Source organism: Anoplolepis gracilipes, chromosome 6 (assembly GCF_047496725.1).
Source record: "Anoplolepis gracilipes chromosome 6, ASM4749672v1, whole genome shotgun sequence".
Lineage (NCBI taxonomy): Eukaryota > Metazoa > Arthropoda > Insecta > Hymenoptera > Formicidae > Anoplolepis > Anoplolepis gracilipes.
In genome coordinates this window covers 884,364-900,779 of record NC_132975.1, presented here as the reverse complement: position 1 = coordinate 900,779, position 16,416 = coordinate 884,364, and the positions used below count along the sequence as shown (strand labels likewise).

General features: G+C 35.6%; 1 pseudogene; it reads right to left on the bottom strand.

Annotated features, from left to right (window-relative positions):
• Positions 1–11,909: 11,909 nt before the first annotated feature.
• LOC140666909 (uncharacterized) lies at positions 11,910–13,802 on the bottom strand (annotated as a pseudogene).
• Between the last annotated feature and the right edge of the window lie 2,614 nt (positions 13,803–16,416).

The window sequence follows — 16,416 nt, the reverse complement described above, 5'->3', positions numbered from 1 at the left end:
AAACACGTCCTCACTTTTGAAAGAGCGGCGGAAAGGGGACAGGAGAAATTTAAAATCTAATAAATGCTTTTTAAAGTAGAGACTTTAAGCTTTAAAATAAAAAAAAATTTTTTTCAAATACAACCATTTTTGACGGAGTTATGTTTAATTGTGGCCAAACTTATGTTGCATTATCGCGATTAACATCTCTAGAAGGATTACATTTAATTAACTTCGATCCTTCATTAGTAAGAGCTAATGAAGATGCAATTATTGAATATAATCGTCTAAAACAAATACATAAACCGAAAGCAGAAATAATTGCTATGTCAAAGGAACAATATTACAACGTAAAAGATGTCTTATGGGTGTTACCAAAAGTAATAACTTCTGTTCAAAAATCAGGTTTAGATGAAAATGTTCGAAAAAGTACTGCTTGGATCATGCATGGTTTCCAAAATATAGACAAGATTTCATGCTATGCAAATGCAATATTACAGTGTTTATTGAATTTAAGTGCTATTAAGTAGCAATTATCCAATTGTGATAAATCAGATATTTTACGTATGTTAATGCATCGATATGAAAATAGAATATGTAATTTAAATACATATGCGACAATGTTTAGGAGAATATTTTTCAAAGCTTATAAAATGGAAATGATATAATATTCAAAAAAGAAGTAATATTGACAAAAGAGATAGTGGTTATTCGTTTAATATTTTCATCACAGGATAATAAATTAACGAAAGCAACATACAATTTTAAGTGCTATTCCAACAACTAAGGTATTAATACATGGACAGTTTTATAAAGTCATGAATGCTATATTTTACTATGGTTCAGATATTGATGAAGGTCACTATATATGCATGTGTAGAGAAGGAACATTTAATATGTGGATTGAAGTTAATGATGCTCAAGTTAAAAAAAGACAGTGGCCTAAAGATACTAAAGATGTTTATTTGCTGTGTTTACAGAAAATCTAATAAATAATAAATATCAAATGTTATAAAATAAAGAAAAAAATTCCTTATTAAAATATATTTATATGTTTAACTTGATTAATACTTAATCATTTAATAATTGTATTTCAATCAGTTTCATACAAAAAAAAGTTATGTATCAGCAGTTTCATAAACAATGCTTAATATTCTGTATTATTTAGGTATAAAATATATTTTGACGTAAAAGAGGAAGAGAGATAATCAATTATTTTTTTATTATTAAAAATAGAAGTTTATAACTCACTCTTTTTCTGTATTATTTATTCAAAGATGAATTAGATAAGCAGAACAATGATTATTTATAATAAATTTAAAAATATTTATTGAGTAAAATAATAAGTGACTTCTAATGACATATTGATTTGTTGTATTTGTCCATTAAGAATAGCAAAGAAGTTTGAAGTCTGGGTGTCTAAGTAAACTCCAAGTAAGGTCTAAAAATGACCGTCATATTTTAATAAAATATGACGGAGTGGTGGCGGGTTCTTTGTTTATATATTTAGTCATGTTTAATATATATGTATAGTACAAAAAGAAGTGATATCTTTAAAAAAATTACCTTTTTAAAAAAAAGGTAAAAAAAGGTGCTAAGTCTGCGTAAAAACTGTTATGTGTTTGCAAAATAATGCTTATTAACCCTAAGAAAAAGCACTATAAAAAAACCTATTTCAAAAATAGTATTATTTCAATCTACGAAATTATTTTCATCTATAAAATAGTTATTTTAAGTCGTAAAAAAACTAAGTTATTTTAGTTATACATCCTACAAAAATGATGATATCAAAAAAATTGTGCTAAGTATAAATAAAAATTTATAAAAATAAATCAAATTTATCAAAAAAGTTACAAAATATTATCAAACTCTACAAAAAATAATATCGAAAAGTTGTGCTATTTAAAAATAAAAACATAATAATATTTTATAAAAAGTTAGACATCATGTACTTTATTTTTTTACAAAAATATATTACAAAGTTGCGCCAACAAAATAAAAATTTTTGATATAAAATATATATTTTCTTAAATTTTAAAAGAAAAATTACATTAAATAAAAATAAAGTTGAAAAATTTAATGAAAAAATAAAAAAAGAGAAACGTGGAAAATATTAAAAATAAAATTAAAACTTATTAAAAAGATAAAAATTAATAGAAAAGAAATTAAAAAAAAAATAAAAATTTATATAAAAATTAGAAAATAAAAGTAAAAATTATTAACATAAAAAATAGAAATTAATAAAAAAAATTAAAATTAAAAATTAATATAAAAATTAAAATAAAATTTTAGTTAAAAGGCTTGCCGCTGCTAATTTCATTAGCATATTGTATAACAGCGCTAAGTCACGGCGTTGCCGAACGTGATTGACGCGAGATCCGCGAAACCTATGTCGGACACCCCGTATATATATATATATATATATATATATATATATATATATATATATACATATATACATATATATACGGGGTGCCCGATAGCTCGCGCAACACCCTTTAAGGGAAGGTAGAGAGTGTTATTCTAAACAGAAAAGTCCTGTATCATTTTGCGATTTGTGCAATAATTATTAAACTATTAATTAAAAACGCTCAGCGAATGATATTATATATACATACAAAGTGTCCGGTAATAATCGCCCCACCTTTCTAGGACTAATAGAGCAGGTCAAACTGAACATAAAGGTCCTCTACCATTTTGCGATTTGCGCAATAATTATTAAAATATTAATTAAAAACGCTCAGCATATGCTGAGTGCTATATACGGCGTGCGCTTATACGCTGAGCGTTTTTAATTAATATTATAATAATTATTGCAAATCGCAAAATGGTAGAAGACTTTTATGTTCAGTTTGACCTGCTCTATTAGTCCTAGAGAGGTGGGACGATTATTACCGAACACTTTGTATATATAAATATATATATATATAATATCGCTCGCTGAGCGTTTTTAATTAATACTTTAATAATTATTACGCAAATCACAAAATGATACAGGACTTTTCTGTTCAGAATAACACTCTCCACCTTCCCTTAAAGGTTGTTGCGCGAGCTATCCGACACCCTGTATATATATATATATATACAGGGTGTCCGGTAATACCCGCCTTACCGCTCATATACAGATAGAGCAGGTCAAACTGAGTAGAAAAGTCCTCTACCATTTTTCGAATTTCGAAATAATTATCGAGAAATTAATTAACAAAGATTGACAAATCTGGGCGAGTACAAGCGCGCGGCGAGAAGGCCCATCCTACTGCTACGCGGTTACTAGGCGCTCATTGAATGATAGGAGAAGCGGTCTACGACTGGAAATGGATGCGTATGAGTAGCGCGCCTAGTAACCGCGTAGCGGTGGGACGGCCTTCTCGCCGCGCGCGCTTTACTCGCGCGGATTCGCCGATCTTTTTTAATTAATTTCTCGATAATTATTTCGAAAAATAGTAGAGGACTTTTCTACTCAATTTGACCTGCTCTACCTGTATATGAGCGGTGAGGCGGTTATTACCGGACACCCTGTATATATATGTATATACATATACAGTAGGATTGGAAAGATGGCGGGTGGAGAGAAGTCGAGAGAAAGGATAAAGAAGGTGTAAGTGAGGTTTATAAAAGGAAAAAAGTGATTAGGAGGTGAAAATGAGGGTGGATTGGAGAGCGGAGGACCGGAAGAAGGTGGGAAAGTGGAGTGAAGCGGAGGGCAGGTCTAGAAGGAGGAATATGAGGGAATGAAAACGGGAGTGAGAAGACAGAAGATGACGGGGAGAATGGGACAGTGGAAAAGAGGACGAGGAATCGAGGCATAGAGAAAGCAAAGAGGAAGGAGAGGAAGGAATAACAGGGGGAGAGATGGCAGCAGAGGAAGAGGAGGAGGCGGAAATGAAAAAAAGGAAAAGAACAGGAGTGAAAAGGTGGAGTGAGCGATGAGGATGGAGGAGAAAAGAGGGGAAAGAAGAGGATGATGAAACGTGGCAAAATAAGCAGTAACGGTAAGCAGGCGCAAGGAGAGAAGGAGTTACAAGGAGACAACGGTAGATGGCAGGAGGAGTGTGTCGGAGCGCACAGCACGAGGAGGAAAGATCAAAAAATCGATAGGACGGCGAAAGACATAGTGAGATCGATTCGAGACGGGAAGGCAGTATAAGCGATAGACACGTGTGGCGGTGGAAGCAGGTTAGGAAAAAAGTGTAAAGAGAAAGAAGTGAGCGGGTGACAGGAGGTTAAGAAACAGAGCGGTGCAGAAAGAGAAGGGTAGTGAAAAGGAAGAGGAAAAGAAGAGAGGAGATGGAGGAAACAGTTAAAGAGTGAAGTGAAGGAGATGAAAGGATATATAAAAGAGTTGTCAACAGTGGTAAAGGGGTAGAGAAGAGGGGGAGGTGGAAGAATGTCGAAGAACATACGGAGGAGAGACGGAGAAAGTAGAAGAAGAGAGAAGAGAGGAAGAGAAAGAAGGAGGGTGAGTTTTGGAGAGGAGATAGGATCAGAGGAAGATCGAAATAAAGGAGACGAAGGAGGGTAGATGGAGAGAAATATAGGCGGTGACAAGTGGAGGTTAGGTGCGAGTTTTGAATAAGCAGAGAGAAGGGAGATCAAGTGAGGAGGTACGCAGAGAAAAGAGAGAAGGGAAGAGACGTGATGGAGGAAGAAAAGGAAAGAAGGATGGTGAAATGGCAAGGCGAAAAGAGAAGAGGAAGGAAGGGGGAGGAGAGAGGGGAAGAAGAATGTTTAAAAACGAGTGGAAAAGAGGGCAGATCGTGATCGATAAAAGAGTCAGTCGAGATATCATATCGATAGGGGCTGACAGGTGCAGTCGGGAGACGTATGTGGTGAGAGGATATAGAGGAGCATATTGAAGAAAGTGGAGAAAAGAATGAGATGGATGAGGGAAAGACGAGAGGAGGAAGGAAGAGAGAAGAGGAGAGAAGAGCCGAAAGGAGAGGAAGGGAAGAAGGAGCGGAAGGAATGGGAAAGGCGATAGGAGAGGTAAGGAAATGAGGGGAGAAGACACGGGGGAGGAGGAAGAGGATAATCAAGAAACAGAAAGCGGCGAGGGGGAGTAAGGAGGAGAAGGAAGAGGGCAAGGAGAGAGAGTGTGAGGGAATAGATTTTAGACGATTTTGTAAGGGTTGGCGTGCTCTTAGGAACATCACGACAACCCGTTAGAGAGTTAGAAGTATGGAATAAGAGAGAGAAAAAGAGGGAAGGAGAGAGAAAAAGAGGGAGAGAGAGGAAAAAGAATGGGATATGAAGGATAGGTCTTCTTTTCAGATGTGAGAAACGAGGGAAGAAGAGGTTATAAATGGAGTTAGTTAAAAGGTGAGAGAGGTAAATAGGTTAAGATAGTGGGAGGTGTAGGTGAGGGGCGGAAAGGGAGAGGGAGTGAGAGAAAGTGAGAGTGAGTGAGAGAGAGAAAGAGGGAGAGAAAGGGAAAGAACGGGTTATGAGAGAGAGGCTTCCTCTTAGATGTGGGAAATGAAGCGAGAGGGGGAGGATAGAGGAGCGGAAGTGCGAGAGGAAAGGGATAGAGCGTGGGATAGGGAGCGGCAGTTTAAAATGTGAGGTCACTCAAGACCGGGATCGAGTGTGGAGTTTTGAAAAATATACTGTGTCTATGTAGGAGTGACAGTTGCGAGGAGGAAGGGAGAATGTGAGAGGAGGTATGTGTGTGTGCGAACTTCGGGAGACGAGGTGGCTGGGGGTAGTCACAGGGGCTCCCGGGAAGAGGTAATTTATTAATAGTGGTTAAGATTTTGTACAGTGTAAAATGATTGTAACCCTAAGGAGATCGATCGAATAAACATCTACATCTACTATATACATATATACAAGGTGTCTCATTTTAACTTTCACGTTCAAACATCTCGATACCACTTGGTTTTAGAAAAAAATGTTTCAAACAAAAGTTGTATGAAGAGGGCTGTAAGATGGTGCAATGGTTTGACCTTGGATAGTCGATTGAAGATCACGTAAGGGTCACCTCGAATTTTTTAAATGGAACCCTCTATTTTTCATTGCATATTCTTATAACTTATCTTGAGAGCTTTTCAAAACACTATAATAAAATAAAGAAATTCAAAGGCACGTATAAAATTAAAATAGGGGAATGAGATAAAGGCATTAAAGGAGCCGTTTTTTATTTAAGTCATAACATTATGAAATTCATATTTGATAATATTAATCATCGGCTACAATACTTAATACATAGAACAAACAATATCAACAACAATAAAATAGAATACAATAGAGAAAATACTTCCTACTTCACAATCCCGTTCCTACCAAACTTAACCGAGAACTTTAAAAATATCGTCAGGAACACGTCCACGACCATTTCACATTTTAGTCTCAATAAATTGAATAATTTAATTAAAGTACAGAAAGACTCAATACCAAAATTTGATAATACTAACGTTGTTTACAAAATCAATTGCAACGATTGCAACGCGTCTTATGCAGATAAATTGAAAACGAGAATTAACGAATATCGACAACATATACATAAAAACACCACGAATAAATCCGTTATAACAGATTATCGAATTAACTTTAACGAATTGACTGGAATAATGTGGAAATTCTAGATAAAGAACCTTTTTACAGTAAACGTTTAATCTCAAAAATGTTGCACATCAAAACGCAACAGAATAGTTTGAATTTGCAGACCGATACGGAATGCTTACCCGAAATCTATAGCAATGTGATTAAAAGCTCCCCGCTCCGCGACACCGTTCGACAAGTATAAATAATGCGCCTAACTGTGTATCATCACATTAGTTTGTCGTTATTACTCGTTGACTATTGTCTCTTTGATATGGAGATATACTCGCAATGGACTAGAGAACCTATACCGTTGACTATTTTTATTAAGACTATGTAAGTTACCACATTTTATGTACTCTAAAAATACACAATTTTAATATGCTCATTCCTTTCATTAAACCGACGCCTATTATATTATTATTGTTATTCAATCATTACTTTCTAGATGGTCAAATTTATTATCAACGTATCAAGAATAATGCGTTATATAAAACAAAAAAATCAACACTTATACGAGACGGCGAACTAATGATTACTGTTTGTACCACTTGATATATCGTTTGCGTTAACTTGACTAAATTTTAATCTTAATTTTAAGGGGAAAATCTCTTTTCTTTGGTAAAAAGAAACGACTTTTTTGGGAATTTTTTTTAGCAAAACTATGCGGTGTTTTAATTTCATCTTTTCCGGATGTTTTATTATATATTTATTTATTTAAAAATTTTTTTTTATTAAAAATATCACCTGTTATTCCTGCTCATTTATGATGCCGCGTGGAGTGTCTTAATCGCTGGTTGACACGATATCTACCCTTGAGAGCATTTGAAACAAAAAATCAAACGGTGTTTTTTTTGTATACATGTAGTTATCGCCTGAACTAGAAGTAAGCAAAAGAGAAATTTTTTGAGAAAATGGCGACTTGTCAAACTTAAATAATCGATTTTACTCTTAAATTTGGGAATTTTTTTTTACAATAAAAAAAATATATAATATATCACTTTTTCTTTAGTTCACGCGATAGAGGGATATTTTCTGAACATGCAGTTAAAATTTCAAGTCAATCGATTGAATAGTTTTTTAAAAATCATGTCAACCAGTTGTAAAATACCTGTTTCGAGAAAAACGCGTTTAAAGTTTGAAGTTGAGTTTATGAATATATATCAAGCACTTACAGCTAATCTGTTATATCAGGGCCATACAGTATGCCTTCTTCTTTCTTTCTTTCTTCTTTTCCTATTGTCAACACAATAAAATCTATTCACATTGTATTGACCGCGCAGCAAGGAGTTCAAACAGCTGCTGTGCGCTGTTTGAACTCTCAAAATATACCTGCGCGCCGAGTCGGTTTACGGTTTATAACTTTCACAATTTAATTAATTTCAAATTAAAACTTTACAGAAGTATTTTAAAAACCTTAAACTACAAGATTCCGTAAAAAAAATCGATTTTTTTTACAAAAAAAAAGAAATTCCCCCCTTAACTCAATTTTTTTGCGCTGAGGAGGACTTGAAACATTAAGCCGAAACGTGCGTTTTTACATGCGAATTTCATTTACTTATTATCCGTTATTATAATTTAATTTATTTATACTATTGTTACGTCCAGGCCCGTAGAAAGGATGGGTCAGAGGAAGGGCGTAACAGGAACTGTTCAGATGTCAAAAGTCTTATCGACGAGTGACTCGGCCGAGCGAGCTGCAGGTTAGCAAACAGGTAAACGACGGGTGTCGTTATTACTCTGTTATGCGAACGCTCTCTCGGTGGTCCCTTTTTGGTAAGAGAGAATCGAATCTCTTTTACGCGGGACGGGACCAAGTGTGATCTTTCGCGTGGAGAGAGTGAGGGAGTTAAATAAATTTACCGATCATTTAATATTTAATTTAACATTTATTCAATTAATTCTTACCATTATACATATAATCTTATTGATATCGGCCTTAAAATTATTTGTATGAGTGTGTTTGTGTGCGTGGGTGCGGGTGTTACATAAGTACGGAGGTCGTCAACCAGAAAAGAAGGGGAACGAGTGCGATTCTAAAGATTTTATCCTGGTTGGTATTTGTTACAATAGTTTATAATAAGAAAAAAAAATAATAATAATGATTTGCGAAAAGTGTTATGTATGTTACTATATAGTGTTACTGTATAGTACTCCAAAGAGAAGTCGGGTAATTCTATCGTGTGGTTCGACGAATTATCCGAGAGGATTACGGACGAGGAATCGGAAAATGTTAGAGGAGACGACGGCGGTGAGTCATCGGATATATCGATGACCGAAGGTGAAAGGGGTACGGGGGAATATGATGGGGAAGGAAAATCTATTTCAAGGTAACTATGGGTAAATGGGAAAAGCGTCTACAACGGGATGGAACAGCGCGGGTACTGCGGTGAAGAAAGGGAAGAATCTAAACTGTTGGTTTCGCCCATGGTCGTGTCGTCCGATCTATGGTCTCGATTTGCACGCGAGAATTGGCGGGTCGGCGCGATTTTAGGCACTTTAAATAAAGAACAGGGTTGAATAAAGAGGAAAGAATGGCGGTGAAAGAGAAGGAAAATGGACTTACTACTTAGGCAGATTTGTTGTGTTTTTAGCTGCTGGTTAGGTCGTGACCCAGTTGTGGCTCTTGCTCGGCAGGTGGTCGTTGTTGAGCACTGACTCTAATAGTTTTCAAAACTTAATCAGAACTCCCGATATGTGAAACAAATTCCTTGTCAGCGAACGACCGAAAATAGGAATGAGCGGGAGTAACTGTGGCGAATGAATCTAACGTTGTACTATCGACTGATTTGAATTTTTTGTTTGGTGTCGGTAATGCCGCGAGTCTTCCCTTTTTATATTAAATCTTGAGGACGTGTTAACAATTTGGGCGGGAGTATTTTTGAGACTTTGACGTGTAAAAAGCTGTCGTTCGGTAAGATCCTTCTTATCCTTATTTTTGATTGTTGCTGATTGGTGGGCTCTGTACGGCCTCTTAGAAAATTTGGAGATTCTTCATTTGGATATCTCCTGGGATTATGCAGCTATTTTTATCCATTTATTTATTTAGGGGATCTCACTATCGATCTTTTTCGGTCATTTCTTTGAACATCGATTTCAATGTTTAAAATTTTTTCGTTCCGCGGTCCTCTTATGACTGGTCGGGCAATTATTGCTTTATCTTTATAGGAGGTAAAGACGTGGAGCCGACAGTGCGTAGCGGCGTTATTTGTTTCTTTCTTAAGATTATGCAGCTGTGTTTGTCGATTTATTCATTTAGAGGATCTCACTATCGGTCCTTTCCGGTCGTTTCTTTTGACATCGTTTTCAATGTTTTAAAATATTTTTCTTCGCGCGATCCTTTTTATGATTAGTCGGGCGATTATTGTTTCTTTTTTGTGGGAGGAAAAACGTGGAGCCGACAGTGCGTAGCGGCATTATTTGTTTCTTTCTTAAGATTATGCAGCTGTGTTTGTCTGTTTCGTTGTTTAGAGGATTTCGTTATTGATCCCTTCCGGTATTTGTTTAGATATCGTTTTTAGTAGGTCTAAACATTATTTGATAATAACGGTTCTTTTCTATTGCGCGACCCGTTTTTGTGACCGATCGGACGATTATTGTTCATTTCGTGGGAGAAAAAACATGGAGCCGACAGGACGTAACACCCCCGGCCTTAGACAAATGTTGGGGAGAAACCCAACATTTGCAGAAAAAGGGGAGAGATATGTTTTTCTCTTCCAGGAATTTCGTTTAGGTTTGCTTATGTGCCTATGTTTTCGCACGCTGTTTGTTTACAAAGAAAAAAGAAGAAAGAAAAAGGCAACCTCCAAAACCTCTTCCTATTTCTTTTGTCTTCCTTACACATTTTTTTTTTTTTTCTTTTGTTAAAATGCAAAACTATCTCCTCTTACGTTTTAAGAAAAAAAAAGAAAAGCCAAAAGGAGTGTTGTATTACGTTTCCTTGACCATCGTCGAAGGTTTAGATCTTTGTTTTCCCGGGTGATGTTTTATTGCTCTCAGCGAGGGAATAATAGTTAGGTATTGTTATACTGTTTGTGGAATTAAACTATTAAGCAAGATTGTTTTGCATTTTTTTTTATACGTGGATATTAAACTATCTTATAATGATATAATACATATGTTAACGTAATCATGCAATGTATATGTAATACTATAGAATAATGTTGCTACGTAATATTGTGAATATAGTAAGGTATATATACATATATATATATATATATATATATATATGTATATGTATATATATTATATATATAGTTTGTAGAAAATATATAAAATTTTCTTTTCTTTTAGTTTTTACGTTAATTAATTGAACAAATATATAAAAAAAAAGGAGGGATATATATATATTTTTTTTATAATGATTTTAACATTATTATTAGTGTTATATATATGTATATATGTGTTTTTTTTATCTTTATTTGAATTAATGTAATAAAAAGGAAAGTGTAGGTTTTTTTTTTATTTTATTTTTTAAACGGTAGGCGATACGGATGTTTTAGCGCAGTTGCTAAGTTGAGCATGCCCTAGTTGGATTAATGAGTCTCGTAAGTTGCAAGCGCCTTCGTTATGTTGGTTATATATAACCAGCTTGATCATGGCGGCCCCGTCGCCAAGGGGGTGAATTATTTTCATCCACCCCTCCTGTTTTTCTGCTAGGATCTTGCATAGCGCAGTCGTCTTTTGTGGCCATTTGGTGGTTTTCTAAGAGGGGGCCGTATATGCTAAGCCGCACCTAACGGCTTGCCACGAGAGCTCTCGAAATCGGTCTTCTAGGAGAAACACTTGTGACATCTGTCTCCAAATGGTCGCTCCCCAATCCTTTAGATTGATTTTTACCATGCTCGTTGTCCTATTTATTTTAGTAATGAAACCGCGTTGCCATAGGTCCTTTATCTTTCGGCAACTGGTTCGTTTTCAGGTGTTCGGGCCATATGTGGAGGTAGGTGTGTCGTCGATCCATCCGGAAGTTTAATTCTTCCAGAAGTTCTGCTAGGTCCTTCTCGCTGTTTTTAGGTGTAGCCATATGAGATGTGGGGATTCCACCTGGATAGTTCGTATTTCCAGGCGTCCACGGGTTAAATCATGAGTGTTGATGCCTTTGATTTCCATTTCTAAAATTGTTTAGTGTGGATTAGAAAGGTGGGTTTTTTTATATCTAGGGAAGGGGAGGGGGTGGAAAAAGGAACCGTTCTGTGTGTATTACTTGATCAATTTTATTATTTTTGTCATTTATTTCCTCCCTTTTTTTTTTTTTTTTGCTGTTATTATTATTATTATTATTATTATTATTATTATTGTTCCTATGGGTGATTATGAGGTATATCTATTTTTATTCTTTTAGTTCTAACGTATAATTCGCATTTTCTCGTGTGTGTAGCAGAAGATATATCGCGTTTCTTTCCGAAGTATCTGTATTATAGTTTTCTTGCGTAGTTGGTTTTATTATGGTTTTATTGTCTTCGTGCGGTGCACTCGGCGGTATCTTTTCGGAACGTTTTTTGTCCTAGATGCAATAAAAGATGAGTGAGAGAATCCCAAACTGCTCCAAATAAATACAGTGACCATCCATATACGGTATGTAGTGCGTATCCATGCATGAGTGTGTCTAAAATTAATTTAGAAACTCTTGCGGTTAAATATATTCCGATTATTCCAGCGCTAATATTTTCGAAAATCAGAAATCTGTTCCAAAATTTTTTCCAAGCAGAGGCGGCTATTTTTTCCACTGAAGCTTCGTCTAGAAGGTTGGAGATTGACCCTTCCTGTAGTGAACTGGACATTCCCATTACTCCCCTTGCTACCGTATTTAGAAGTGCGGGCCGCTCAGCGGGGAACATTATGTGATTTCTTAGTTCTTTCAGTTCGTTTTCAGAATATATGCCGCTGGTTGCGAGTGACCCTGGGCTTATGTACTTCCAGATGGGTTTGGTTAATGGTTTCATAATGGTCGGTGGTAGGGTGTCCACTGGATTCGGTAAAAATTTGTACCATGAATCTCCCAAAAGGTACATGGCAGGTGCGAATGGGTTGCAGACGGTTTGTGTTTCTTGTCGTAATAGTATATGAGTTTGAGGCGTTAAAAAGTGTGTTTGATTTCCTCTGATTACTGGTAATTGGTCGTAACATTCCTTTGTTCGCGCGAGTTTTACATCAACTGGCACACATTTTATTATGTGAATTACTTCTCCTGCTCGGAAAGCCATGTCTCCAGGTCCATTCATTAAATGATATGCAAAAATATCCGGTGCTTGGCTAGCTATGGCTAGTGCGTTTCGTAACATTTTTCGTTCTAATTTGCATTAATGCTGTAATACATTTCTATATAGTTCGTTTATTTGAGTGCGGATGTGTTTTTCTACATACACGAATTTCGAGTTCATGTATGTGAACATAACAAGATTTGAAGTGCGAGAATATTTCTTGAAAATTTCGCTTCTGCGTACTGTTTCGAAAATCAGTAATTTTGGATGTTCAGTTCGGACGAGTGAATATCCACAAACGTCTTGTTTTCCTTTTCTAGTTAGCGCGAAAATGGCTTCTTGTGTGACTAATGAATAAATTGTTTGAGGGTGATCTCTATTGTTGTCGATGACTTTGTGTGCATATCCTTCGAATAATAATCCGTAGTTGGAAAATTTGCAAGTATTGGTTGGTACAAGGTCCCAGTATGTATCTCCTCCTTCTATGTCAGTGCAATATGTAGCGCCAAATTCACACGTGACGCCGGATCTGAGTTGCACTCGGTTGGTATTTATTCGTACGTCGGCGGTATAATCTTGCAATGTAATTCTTATACTCGCTAGTACGATTACATCTGCCCATGTTCCATAAGGATCGGAGTATGCTCCTCCGACACATGCTCCGCTATTGTCGACGCTGCCAGCGAGCGTTATTGGTCGTGTGGTTGTCTGGTTAGATTTTAAACCGGATATGTATGTACTTCCTAATTGATAACTGCCTTGATTATGCATTCGTTTGCATGCTTCGCGAGATATTTCTTCCACGTATGAATATTTTCCGTTATACACATCCATACTATGAGAGAACATTCCGCATTTCCTGATTATCCGGTCGATTTCGACTTTGCATTGTATTACTTGTACAGATTCGAATTCGTTGATTTGTAGTAACTGAAGATATATTTGATCTTGATTAACTTTTTGTACTGGAATGTCACATTCGCCGATAGTTAATAGCGATAAAGTAGTTAAATTTGTTGCAGGAGATCCACAATCGTAGCCTATTATTCCGTGTGTTTGATAAAATTTAATCATTAACATTGTTATTATTGCGACAATTTTCCTAATTCTGGAATCCATCTGAAAGTGCATATAATTAATTAACATTTGGTCTGATATGTGATATTCGCAACCGATTCGGATGTACAATTCGACTATTTTTCTTTATTCTAACTTTTACGTTGTTTTTATTTAAGATTTCTAAAACTTCATGAGGTTCAGTATATTGATCTCCGAATTTACCTGGTTTCGGACCTTTTAACAAAAATACCTAGTCTCCCGGTTTAAATTTTTGTGGATTAATTTTCTTATCATAATGGGTTTTTTATTTAATTTTTGTCTGTATGACGTTATCGCGCGCGTTTCTTTGAATCGTATGTAACTGTGTGGCTAGATTTATTAAGTATTCGTCGTAGCTTGCTAATTTATCTTCTGATGCGAAAGGTTCGTTTGATGGAATTCTCACTATTTTACCGAAAACTAGTTCGTATGGAGTGTGTTTAGTTGCCTCGTGTACGCTGGTATTATAATTAAACATCGCGAGACTGATCCATCTATCCCATTATTTTTGTTCATTTGCATATTGTTTCAGATATTCTCCTAATGCGTGGTGTGATCGTTCTAGTGACCCGTTTGATTGAGGATGAAAGGCAGTTGTGCGAATTCTGAATAATTTGGTAACCTTCTTCATTAAATCACTAATAAAGTTCCGTTCTTGGTCTGTCAATACTGCCTTCGGTGCTCCGAGTATGCAGATAAATCTATCCACAAAAGCTTCTGCAATGGTTTCGGAAGTTTGATTTGGTAACGGTACTCCCACGCAAAATTTTGTTAATTGGTCTTGTAACGTTAAAATATATTCGTTGCCTTTTTCGGTTTTCGGTAGCGGTCCTACGATATCCATCACAACTTTATCGAAGGAAGATCCTAGCGTGTCGGTGATTATCATTGGTTGTTTGGTTTTAACTCGAACGAGTTTTTTTAATTGGCATTGTAAACATTGTTGAATGTATCGTTGAACGTCTAGTTTTAAATTTTCCCAGTAATAGTTATGCTTGATTCTATTACATGTTTTTGTGACACCACGATGTCCTCCCGAAGGTAGGCAGTGCATTTCTCCGATAATAATAGATTGTAAGTCTTTAGGAGGATATTTAATTAATCCGTTGCAAATAATTATTTTAGTCGGTATATCGAAGAATGTTAACTGAAGTGATGATTTAATATTACTCCACGGTACATTATTGATCATTTCAGTCTTTGCAATACTAATTGTTTCTAAATTTAATTCTTCACTTATATCGCGCAAATTAGTTATAGCGGCAACAATTCGGTTTAGAGTTAGCGTCGGTCCTTCCTGTTGCGTTTCACTAACGGGTAAGGCTATGTGGTAAAAACTTTTATGTTTTATGACTTTAGGTTCGTTTAAGGTAAGGGACCTTAGGTTTGGTAACTTGTTTCTTTCGAAAAGTTTTTGTGAACCAGAATCCAAAGGGTTCCCGTTAGTGTCGACGAAATATGCTACGTTGTCTTTTCGTAGGAATAATAGTTAGCGGGATTCTACGACATTAAGTCCGCGTAATTTTTGAAGGTGAGGTTTTATTTTCCGTGATTTTAGATTTTGGTTGATAATTTCCTCTTCGTCTTCTTTTTCGGTATCGTTGTCTTTATCCGGCGGATCATTTCTTTCTTCGAGTTCTTCCGTGTTGTTATTGGGAAGCTCTTTAATCATTTCGTTTTGTTTAAAATCTGATCTTGCTGTTTGACTTCTCGTTTGTATTTTATTTTGAGTAATCTGTGGTTCGGGAATTTTATTTAATTTTTCGAGTGTGCAGGGTAATGTATCTGTATCGATTGTTTGGTCTGTTTCGTTTATTTCGTATTCTATTTTATCTATCTCATCGTCTGTTTCGTTGTCTGAGAAGCGTAAAGTAAACTCGTCATCTTCTTCTTTATTGTCTGATTCATCTAACATTCTGGAAATTATTTCTGCGTCTCTTGGGTTATCTGGATTTAAAATTTTATTTTTTATAATTTTGCAATCTATTCCTTGAAGGTCTACAGGATTTCGTGACAATGCATCTGCGTTTACGTTAGTTTTCCCAGCTTTATATACGACATCGTAGTCGTATTCTGATAATTTTAATCTCCAGCGCAATATTCGCATATTTGCATCTTGCGCGTTCTTAAACCACATTAATGGTTTATGATCTGTAACTAGAGTGAATTTCCTTCCGTATAAATAAGGTCGAAAATGTTTAACGCAGTAAACGATGCTTCCTTCTCGTAAGTGTCGTATTTTAATTCATTGTCTGTTAAAATTCGTGAGGAATATGCTATGGGGCGATCTTTATTTATTTCTCCCTGCGATAATATACCGCCCACGGCTATTCCAGAGGCGTCCGTAGTTAAAATAAACGGTTTAAAAAAGTCTGGATACTGTAATACTGGTTCTTCACATAATTTTTGTTTTAAAAATTGAAAAGATTCTTCTTGTACAGGTGTCCATTCAAAGTGGGTATCGTTTTTCAATAATATTGTTAATGGTTTGGCAAATTGGGAAAAATTTGATATAAATCGTCTATAATATCCTGCAAGTCCTAAGAATTGTTTAATGTTTTTCGGCGTCTTGGATCTTGGAAATTGTTGTACTGTT